Below are 12,329 nucleotides of genomic sequence, written 5' to 3'. Positions count from 1 at the left end.
ACACTAAATACTTCAACTGTAAAGTTTGATATATTAAATGCTTAAATTTGAAGTTATACATTTTTGTGTTTAACATATATATAAGTCAGCGAGCTTAATGTAACTGTAATGCTTCATATATTTTCATACTGACAAGACACTTGCAAGAAAATGGATACAAATGAAGCAAATTAAGATATAGGAAAAACGTTTTAGATTAATGAAATATAGAGGAATTTTCAAATAATGATGATGCGAGATGAACTTGGCAACATCTACATTTACATAAAATATTTGCAAAGCAAGCATATTGAACGAAATGTTTAACATAAACATAGCGTAACAAAAATTCTGATTTTGAATCAAAACTGTTGATATTGACAATTGTTTAAAGTAAAAACAAAGTTATGAATAAAACAACACATTACAATGAAAAATAAAATATCGATATCGATTATGGTTTAAGATGAATCTACACAAAATAAAGAAGGGATGCTACACAATACAAGAAAAATTTAAATGTCGATATCGAATCGATGACAAAAATTGAATCAAAGAAATAATTGTGTATACAAATACATAAAATGCACACATGAATCAAATCAATACATTCGAGGAAACAATTACGAGGGAATATTTAACTATCGATTTGATCCGATAACCTTAATCAATATCGTTAATCTCGTCGATATCGACACTAGTTTAAGGGCATACCCAACAGTTTATTTCAGACGGTGAGATTTTTTCCCCTTTAAGATATATAGGCTTTTTTATCTGTTTTAATCAAATATGTAATAAAAATATACTTTCATTTGCTACTTTTGGAGTAAAATGAGTTCAAAATTTCAGATATTTGCTAAAAATTCGGATTTGTGGACATATTTTCCCTCCCTACAAGAATGCATAACTTTTTTCATTTCAAAAGATAAACACAAGCTGTTCTCTTTTATATAAGCATCCTTTAAATTTATAAAATATTTTGTTTAGAAATAACTTAAATCTATCAAATGTTCACGAATGTAGAATAAAGCGTCATTTTTTGCTGTATATTTATCAAATTTAAAAAAAAATTGCATCATTGACTTTTTCATGAAATTTGGTACAAATAATCTTCATTCGTAATCAAACCGAATGTCATTTTAAAATAGAGGGGTCCATATACTCGTTTAAAAGTTAAATCAGTTTGAATGATATAAATCAGTCGAAAAATGCATCTTTTCCCGATATGTCACAGTGTGACGTCACTAAAATAACATTTTACGTTAGCAAAGTCATTACCTCCCCTGTTACTGTAGCATATGCCCTTAAGATGCAAAAAAAAAACGTATAAGATTCAAAGCAACAAATGACGAGGGAAATTTAATGAAATTAATACACCTCAGATGAACCAGCACAATTTACTGTTATTCATGATTTAAATAAATTGAGTTTCATATCAATAAAGTGACCATCGCTATCGATACAATATCGTCGATATCGTACCTGTAATGCTTCATATATTTTCATACTGACAAGACACTTGCAAGAAAATGGATACAAATGAAGCAAATTAAGATATAGGAAAAACGTTTTAGATTAATGAAATATAGAGGAATTTTCAAATAATGATGATGCGAGATGAACTTGGCAACATCTACATTTGCATAAAATATTTGCAAAGCAAGCATATTGAACGAAATGTTTAACATAAACATAGCGTAACAAAAATTCTGATTTTGAATCAAAACTGTTGATATTGACAATTGTTTAAAGTAAAAACAAAGTTATGAATAAAACAACACATTACAATGAAAAATAAAATATCGATATCGATTATGGTTTAAGATGAATCTACACAAAATAAAGAATGGATGCTACACAATACAAGAAAAATTTAAATGTCGATATCGAATCGATGACAAAAATTGAATCAAAGAAATAATTGTGTATACAAATACATAAAATGCACACATGAATCAAATCAATACATTCGAGGAAACAATTACGAGGGAATATTTAACTATCGATTTGATCCGATAACCTTAATCAATATCGTTAATCTCGTCGATATCGACACTAGTTTAAGGGCATACCCAACAGTTTATTTCAGACGGTGAGATTTTTTCCCCTTTAAGATATATAGGCTTTTTTATCTGTTTTAATCAAATATGTAATAAAAATATACTTTCATTTGCTACTTTTGGAGTAAAATGAGTTCAAAATTTCAGATATTTGCTAAAAATTCGGATTTGTGGACATATTTTCCCTCCCTACAAGAATGCATAACTTTTTTCATTTCAAAAGATAAACACAAGCTGTTCTCTTTTATATAAGCATCCTTTAAATTTATAAAATATTTTGTTTAGAAATAACTTAAATCTATCAAATGTTCACGAATGTAGAATAAAGCGTCATTTTTTGCTGTATATTTATCAAATTTAAAAAAAAATTGCATCATTGACTTTTTCATGAAATTTGGTACAAATAATCTTCATTCGTAATCAAACCGAATGTCATTTTAAAATAGAGGGGTCCATATACTCGTTTAAAAGTTAAATCAGTTTGAATGATATAAATCAGTCGAAAAATGCATCTTTTCCCGATATGTCACAGTGTGACGTCACTAAAATAACATTTTACGTTAGCAAAGTCATTACCTCCCCTGTTACTGTAGCATATGCCCTTAAGATGCAAAAAAAAAACGTATAAGATTCAAAGCAACAAATGACGAGGGAAATTTAATGAAATTAATACACCTCAGATGAACCAGCACAATTTACTGTTATTCATGATTTAAATAAATTGAGTTTCATATCAATAAAGTGACCATCGCTATCGATACAATATCGTCGATATCGTACCTGTAATGCTTCATATATTTTCATACTGACAAGACACTTGCAAGAAAATGGATACAAATGAAGCAAATTAAGATATAGGAAAAACGTTTTAGATTAATGAAATATAGAGGAATTTTCAAATAATGATGATGCGAGATGAACTTGGCAACATCTACATTTGCATAAAATATTTGCAAAGCAAGCATATTGAACGAAATGTTTAACATAAACATAGCGTAACAAAAATTCTGATTTTGAATCAAAACTGTTGATATTGACAATTGTTTAAAGTAAAAACAAAGTTATGAATAAAACAACACATTACAATGAAAAATAAAATATCGATATCGATTATGGTTTAAGATGAATCTACACAAAATAAAGAATGGATGCTACACAATACAAGAAAAATTTAAATGTCGATATCGAATCGATGACAAAAATTGAATCAAAGAAATAATTGTGTATACAAATACATAAAATGCACACATGAATCAAATCAATACATTCGAGGAAACAATTACGAGGGAATATTTAACTATCGATTTGATCCGATAACCTTAATCAATATCGTTAATCTCGTCGATATCGACACTAGTTTAAGGGCATACCCAACAGTTTATTTCAGACGGTGAGATTTTTTCCCCTTTAAGATATATAGGCTTTTTTATCTGTTTTAATCAAATATGTAATAAAAATATACTTTCATTTGCTACTTTTGGAGTAAAATGAGTTCAAAATTTCAGATATTTGCTAAAAATTCGGATTTGTGGACATATTTTCCCTCCCTACAAGAATGCATAACTTTTTTTCATTTCAAAAGATAAACACAAGCTGTTCTCTTTTATATAAGCATCCTTTAAATTTATAAAATATTTTGTTTAGAAATAACTTAAATCTATCAAATGTTCACGAATGTAGAATAAAGCGTCATTTTTTGCTGTATATTTATCAAATTTAAAAAAAAATTGCATCATTGACTTTTTCATGAAATTTGGTACAAATAATCTTCATTCGTAATCAAACCGAATGTCATTTTAAAATAGAGGGGTCCATATACTCGTTTAAAAGTTAAATCAGTTTGAATGATATAAATCAGTCGAAAAATGCATCTTTTCCCGATATGTCACAGTGTGACGTCACTAAAATAACATTTTACGTTAGCAAAGTCATTACCTCCCCTGTTACTGTAGCATATGCCCTTAAGATGCAAAAAAAAAACGTATAAGATTCAAAGCAACAAATGACGAGGGAAATTTAATGAAATTAATACACCTCAGATGAACCAGCACAATTTACTGTTATTCATGATTTAAATAAATTGAGTTTCATATCAATAAAGTGACCATCGCTATCGATACAATATCGTCGATATCGTACCGTTGATATCGACTATTACAGATAAACCCAGGAAACAGGTGAAATATATGAACGGTTTAAGTGTTGATTATGATTGATAATATTGATATCGTCGATATTGTACTACATCGTGTGCTGGACATACCACCAAGAATAATCATTTGTCAAAAATATATTGTTTACCATTTATGTAAGACAGACAGAAGAATTGTTTTGATTCGTCCTTTGAATCACTTATAATGTTCATGTTAAAATCCTTCTAAAAGGACGAAGAGTAAATGTGCATATTCCTCTTCTATGTTGCAATATTATCAAGATCAATATTCAATGACTTCTTCTATTGCAAGACACACTTTGATTCTTGTTCAGTATACGTAGCTCCATGAGATTTCAGTACCATGACGATATTATGATAGCCTTGTTTCGCTGCGTTCTCTAAAAGTGAATGGCCATGTGTATCTTTAAAGTTCGGATTTCCACCCTTGTGGATTAAAAATTCTACAGCAGTAAAATGTCCTTCTATGCATGCAAGGGAAAGTGAGAAATTTACATCGGCTCCTTTCTCAATGAGATAATCAATAATACCGTCTATCTTTTGAATGCATGTTTTGTTGTAAACGATATTTTCATGCCTATAAAAGCATGCCCAAGATAGTGGACTCCAATTCTGTATATCTGTATCATTTACTCTACCTCCTGCATTAACCAATGATCTTATAATATTAATGTCTTCTGTTTTGAAACCTAATTTGAATGTTTCGCATGTTGCTTCTCGATATCCTTTATCTATGAGTAAGGTAGAAATTGCATCACTATTATATTTACAAGCGACGGCAAGAATTGACTGTATGACCTCATGACTTATACCAATATATATGACACGCGCCACTATTTTATCGAATCCATATTTTGTCGCTTCAATGAGAATGAGTTTAGTATGATAGGGATCTCTAAAACATTTGTTAAAAACACTCAAACTCAAATTGTTTAATACTTCAAGAAATGATTGAACTGTTATATTATCACTTTGTTCTAACATATATCTGAAAGGTTTATCGGTATCAACGCCATTTTCAATAAGCATATTAAATACGTTTTCATTTTTATTTTGACTTGCAATGATCAACGGATAATTTTTTTCATTGCTCATACATGTATTGATGTCAGCCCCTTTTCTTATTAAATATTCAACGCTGCTATCATTCTGTTTACATGCCATGATGAAGGTTTCATCAATATTTGCACCAGCAGTTATGAGCATATTAAAAACTTGATCATCCTTCAGACGGGCAGCAGTTAACAGATCTTTATTCGGCTGTGATCCTCTCTTTAATAAAAAACTAACAATCCCAGAATATCCGTTATAACTAGCCTGCATTAATGGTGTCCACCCGTCGTCATCTTCGAAACAAATATCTGCGCCATTTTTTAAGAGGCTATCAATGACTGCATATCGACCTACTTTGCAAGCATACATAAGCGATTCGTTTACATTTGCACCTTTTTTTATCAGAGTTTCAAATACTTGTTTCTCACCTTTGTCTAATGCGTCAAGTAAATCTTTCTCAAAATTAGCCCCGTAGGAAAGCAAATATGTCATTACGTCATCGTTTTTACCTTGGCATGCCCATCTTAAAGGACTCCAACCATTCGAGTCAATCTGATTGATATCTGCACCTCTTTCTATTAAAACTTTAACAGAAGATGAATACCCATGAAAGCACACAATTATGAGAGGACTCTTCTTACTTTTATATGTCTGATTAACATCTACTCCAGACGCAAGAGCTGCTTTTAATAAATTTTGGCTCCCTGATTTACATGCTAATTCTAGAATTTCCGCAGGATCAACACTTTTACCAAATAATTTCAAATATAATGTCTCGTCAAGTTCATTTGGAAGATCTTTCATCGCTGCGTCAATTAACAAATAAATCAATTCGGAATCATGTTTTTTACATGCATTTTGTAAGAGTTGAGTCACACACGGGTGGATCTGAAGGACAAATTTTACGACATCGGTGTCCTTATTTTCGTTTGCATAAGATAATTCGTGATAAGCATCAGCCCCCTTTGCAATAAGTTCTTGTGCAATGATTATATTTTCACTGAGACATGCATATCTTAAAGGAGTTTGTTTAAAACCGTTTTCAACATTGACATCCGCCTCTAATTCTAATAACAGTTTTACCATTGCATGATTCTCCTTATGACAAAAATGTATGAGCGGATTCCATTTATCTTTTGAAAATAAGTTAATATTGGCCCCTTTAAGAACAAGAAGACGTACAAGTTTTTTGTTTTCATTTATGCAGCAGTAGTGCAAAGGTGTGTTTCCATTACTGTCAGGTATATTTACATCAGCTCCAAGCGAAATTAAGAAATGCACAAAACGAATACATCCATGTTTACAAGAAAAGACCAGAGGTGTAAATCCATCTTCATTTGTCCAGTTGATGTCGTATTTCATTGTTTGGTTTATTGTTGCGGCACTACTTATATGTTTATTTGTAATATTCATTTTCTTCTTTAAAATCCAATCAAAAATTTGCATATTCTCTGTTTTTATTGCTTCCATTAACTCGTGTTTGCTACAAACACCTTTATTGAAAAGAAAATGAAGAATTTCCTCATCTTTGGTAATAAACGCAATCTGAAAAATAGTTTTTCCATCCTCGGAAGTGTGGTTTACATTTGCCCCATTATCAATTAATATGGATGCAACATTAATGTCTTTGTTACTACATGCCCACATAAGCGGAGACCATCCTATTCTGTCTGTCTTATCAACTTCTACTGCATTTTTCAAAAGTATGTCAATAACTAAAAGTTGTACACGATTAATATCATACGTCACACAATTCTGTTTTAAAGTGTTTACATATTCATTTGCATATTCTGTTTGATTGCTTTTTCTAGTCATATATTCATTCAAGCTACCATTGCAAGTAGAAATAAGTATTGTTGGACCATCTGAGTTAATCTGATTAACATCAGCTCCATGTTTTATTAAAATATTGACTAGTTCATTGTGTCTATCAAAACAGGCCACCGATAAAGGCGAGAAGCCTTCATTGTCAGATATTTTGACATCGGCTCCTTTTTGAAGTAGCCAATCTGCATTAACTTCCAGTCCTAAGGAGCATACTTTTATTAAAGCTGTTTTACCCATTTTGTCCACTGAGTTGATTGCGGCATTATTGTCAATCAATATTTGTAAAACATTAAAGTTATCACTTGCACAAGAAAGCATTAAAGCAGTTTGTCCGAATTCATTCTTGCTATTGATGTTTACTCCATTGCGTATAAGAAATAAAATTATTTCAGTGTATCCTTTCTCGCATGCTATCATTAATGGGGTCAATCCAGAATCATCTGATTCATCGATGTTTACATTTTTTGCTAAAAGAACTTCCACGGTGCTCAGCAATCCATAATTGGTAGCCCACATTAATGGACTCCATCCGCTGTTATCTCTCTTATTAAGATTTGCACCTTTGTACATAAGAAGATCAAAAATACCTGATCCGCCTTGTTTGCGGCACCACATGACAGGTGTTTGACCTTTATAATCAGCTTTATCTATATCTGCACCTTTATATAGAAGTATATCCGCAACACCCTTATAATCACTCGAACAAGCCCACATTAAAGGAGTAGGCCCTTCACTGGTTCTTTTATCAACATCAGCACCACCTTCAATCAATAACCTGACTGATTCTTTGTTTTTGCCAATGCATGCCATCGCAAGTGGAGTGTGGCCGTTAACGTCACGATGATTAACATCGAATCCTTTTTGTATTAATAAATCTAAAACGTCATTTCGTCCACGATAAGCTGCAGCATTCAAAGGATAATAGTCTTTATCAAATTGGCAATCTGTGTTATCCAGTATATAATTCACAATATCTGTGTATCCCTCTAAGCATGCAAGATACAGAGATGTTACTGGGTCCATCCCATCGACAGACGAATCAGCTCTTTGGGCACATATTTCATTCAAATTTAATGGATTGATTGACATAGACTTCATCAATTTTGTTCGATAACTTTGATATTGCATTTGATTGTTATAAAATACATCATAGATATCCCCTGTTAAAATATCATTGATTATCCTTTCAAAATATTTTTCTTCATTTTCTCTGTAAATAATGATAGAAAATGTCTCTGCGTCTGCTTCTGTTTCTTTTAGACGACAGCGATCGCGAATAAGTACGCTATTGGCATGTTTAAGTATGGAACGTTGTAAATAGTTACCAAAATAGAAGCATATGTAATCAAACAATTTATCATGAATAAACACGAAGTTGTTATCTCTTTTTATCAAATATGTATTTACAAGCATTTCTAACTGTTCAAGTATTCTTGATTTTGGCGTATTAAGGTCTACTCCACAATCATCGAATATTTCCAATAACACTTTTCGAGAAAGATTTAACTTTACTGCAGTTCCGATTGGTATTTGGTGTTCACATCTATCATCGGTTTCTTGTATGAAAGTTTCATTATCCGCTGTTAGTAAACATTCGTCAAGGCAACCGTTGAATAAAACACACAAAAAAATGGCGCACAATTTTGTTTTATCTGTTTCTGCCTTCAATTGGTCAAGTTCTACTTCATAGTTTGCGAATGTATTGCCGAAAAATTTCAATGCATTGCTGATTGAACGAGTTGTGTATAAGTAACACATAAGAGGGAAAAAATCAAATCTGTCTAAATCTTTTTTTATTTCATTTAATATAGCCGAGGGTATATATTTTAATGCTATTTCAGATTTTTCTGTAGCAGTAAGAGCATAATCACCAACGGACAAGTCGCAAATATTTTTACAAAAAACTTTCAGAAGTTGAAATTTGCAATCATTATACACGGTTTTTCGGCACGATGTCAATAATTTTATTTTATTTTTACTAAGAAGCTTTGTGAGAAAAGACTGATATTTGTTCCATTCGTCAATCTCTGTTTGAACAAGAACATATTTTCCACAAACATCGTCAATTACAAGAACGTATTTCATACCTTGTCTAACATGCAACTGAATATCGGAGGTATTACGACATGGTATTATCTGATAACCATATTTATTACGAAGATGTAATGCGACATGTTGAAGAGTAACCGACTTTCCGATACCGGAAGATCCAACAATTGTGATGACGTCGTTAGTCAAGAGGACATCTAAAATGTGATCAGTTGCTGGTGTCTGTATGAAATTTGTATCTGTACTTTCCCAATCAGTTATTTCCATTTTATGTTGATCTAAAACAAAACAAAAATTTGAAACATATTTATCATGTTTGTAAGACTTTCAATTTCGTTGGTTAATCTGCAGTAAAGTAACACACTGTTGTGACACGAACTAGAGTTAAAGGATACAACAGATACAGTTAAGTCTGCCTCATATCTCGACTTACATCTAGAAATTGACAACGAGGGTCGGTTGAAAACTAAACTTTACGACAAAAGAGATGATTTCAGCTTCCCAATTGTAAACTTTCCATTTCTATGGAGCAACATTCCAGCAGCGCCTGCATACGGAGTATATATCTCTCAATTGATACGATATTCCTGGGATTGTATTTCCTATAATGATTTCCTTAATAGAGGGTTGCTGCTGACAAGGAAGCAATTAAACCAAGAGTTACAAATGGTGAAGTTGAAATCATCCCGTCGTAAATTTTACGGACGCCATCACGAGTAGGTTGACCGTTATGGAATAACCGTTTCACAGATGGTATCGTATATGTTTCTTATGTCGTAACAACAATCCCCTTCCCTTTTCACGAATGTGACATACCGAATTATATTATTTACCGGGTATGTAATAACACGAGCAACACGATGGGTACCACATGTGAAGCAGGATCTGCTTACCCTTCCGGAGCACCTGAGTTCATCCCCAAGTTTTTGGTAAGGTTCGTTTTGCTAAGTCTTTAGTTTTCTATGTTATGTCTTGTGTACTATTATTCGTCTATCTGTTTGTGTTTTCTTTTCTTTTTTAGCCATGGCGTTTGTTAATTTCGGATCTATGATTTTGACTGTCCCTCGGGTATCTTTCTTGTGTAGGGGAGGGGCGTGTGGAGACCATTTTCTAGATTCGTTTTGATTCAACGTCTAATGTACGCTTATGATACTATCAAATTTCTGATAATTTTACTTTTCCCGGTTCTGAAATGATTTTTTGATTGTTATGTTTTAAATAGGTTTGGTTTTAGTTAGATAAAGATGGCGGACAGGTGTTAACCGGTGTGAAAATCAGGTGAAAAAAAGTTTGACCATTGGAATGTGATGCGACTGTCATACAAGTGTGAGGTTTAGCTAGCTTTAAAACCAGGTTCAATCCGCCATTTTCTACATTAGAAAATGCCTGTTCCAAGTCAGGAATATGACAGTTGTTATCCATTCGTTTAATGTGTTTGGACTTTTGATTTTGCCTTTTGATTTGGACTTTCCTTTTTAAATTTTCCTCGGAGTTCAGTGTTTTTGTGTTTTTACTTTTTCCTATAATACATTTATTGTGAGCAATTGACAATTTCTGTGGATATTGACTATCAACTTTTCGAATGGATTTATAATGTCAATTACTCCTAAAACATTTCAAAAACGATCTAGATCTTCAGAAGGTGTAAACAATCCAAAATGGCCAATACAGACGATATTTCGAGCTCAATAAAACTTTTAGTTTCTAGTGTAAATGAGATAAAACAAGGCCAAGAAAGTATGAAAAAAATGTTCCAGTCAAAGATCGATAACCTTAAAAATGATGTCCTGTCTACAATTGACCAAAAGATGCAGGTTTTAAAATCAGAAATTCACCTGGATTTAGCGAGAGAGTCATCACGTATTGACGATTTAGCAAATTCTGTTCAATCACTTTCTATACGCTTCAACGACATTGAAGAGTCCATGAACAATTTAAATACCCATGCCGATAGTATTAATCCTACAATGAATGACCGTAACTCAAATACACATGTTAATCCGTTGAGCAATGATGCAGCTACCGTTATAATGAAAAATTTATAGTTCGCCGAGAATGAGAATTTGATTGCGATAATGAATGATATCATTCAGAAACTTGGACAATCCGTCGCAAAAGAAGTTAAAATCGCTGCTGTCATGCGTCTTAACCCCAGATGTCATGGAAAACCAGGATAAGTGAAATGAGTCTTGAGAACACGGATCAGAAAGTTCTTATTCTGCGCAATAAACACAAACTGAAAACCGATGAAAGCTACAAAACAGTCTGTATTCAGGGTGCGAAATCAAGAATTGAAAGACTAATAGAGAATAATACTCGGGCAATACTTCGTGAACTCCCACAGGGAAATCAGTTTAGATTAACGGGAAACGGCAGAATATAGCGAAAAACTCAAAATAACGACGACAGCGAAGTCGGTGTTCCGATCAATCACATTTAGTGTGTACCCCGGCCCTATGGAATGATAAAACTAGGTCATTTAAACGTTTGTGGTTGGACTGTTAACAACAATCTACTAAGGACTAAAATAGTAAAAGCCGTCGATGCTGATATGTTTAGTGTGTGTGAAACACATCTTATTGTGGGTGACAATTTGCGCATAAATGGATATAAATGGAAAGGCTTTAATAGACAACATATTCATTGTGATGCACCGAAAGGCTCAGGTGGCGTAGGATTATTTGCAAAACAATGGATTTTAAATGATTACAATTTTGAAGTGGTCGATGCCAGGTTTGAAGGTCTTTTCTGTGTCAAATTTACGTCCAAATCAACAGACTTTAGTTTTACCGTCTTTTCGTGTGATTTGCCAACGGAAGGTTCTAAAAGGGGCCGAAATTCACAAAACTTTTTTTCGCACTTACTGCCAAATATTTATGATCAGAGTGAAAGGGACGTTATTGTCATCTGTGGTGACTTCAACTCACGAATTGGTACACTAAATGACTTTTTTGATTTCGATTCAATACGAAGCAGGACATCGATCGACAAAACAGTCAATCAACATGGGAAATCGTTCTTATAGTTCTTGAATGAATCAAAACGTGTGTTTTAAACGGTAGATACGACTCGAATATAGACAATTTCACTTGTAAATCAGGTAGAGGTAAATTCGTGGTGGATAATATGTGTGTTCCTCATTCGAGGTTATTACTACCCGATCTGTAATCGAGCAAAACAATCTTTTC

The 12,329-nt window shown here is 32.6% G+C and overlaps 1 long non-coding RNA gene across 1 annotated transcript in view; it reads right to left on the bottom strand.

The window, feature by feature from the left end:
* Positions 1–3,611: 3,611 nt before the first annotated feature.
* LOC143084949 (uncharacterized) overlaps positions 3,612–12,329 on the bottom strand; it is an 87,897-nt gene continuing 79,179 nt past the window's right edge. The window contains exon 5 of the long non-coding RNA XR_012981216.1: positions 3,612–9,419. This is a non-coding gene — a long non-coding RNA (uncharacterized LOC143084949). The remainder of the gene's footprint in view (positions 9,420–12,329) is intronic.

Source organism: Mytilus galloprovincialis, chromosome 8 (assembly GCF_965363235.1).
Source record: "Mytilus galloprovincialis chromosome 8, xbMytGall1.hap1.1, whole genome shotgun sequence".
Taxonomy (NCBI): Eukaryota; Metazoa; Mollusca; class Bivalvia; order Mytilida; family Mytilidae; genus Mytilus; species Mytilus galloprovincialis.
This window is presented reverse-complemented; position numbering and strand designations above follow the sequence as displayed.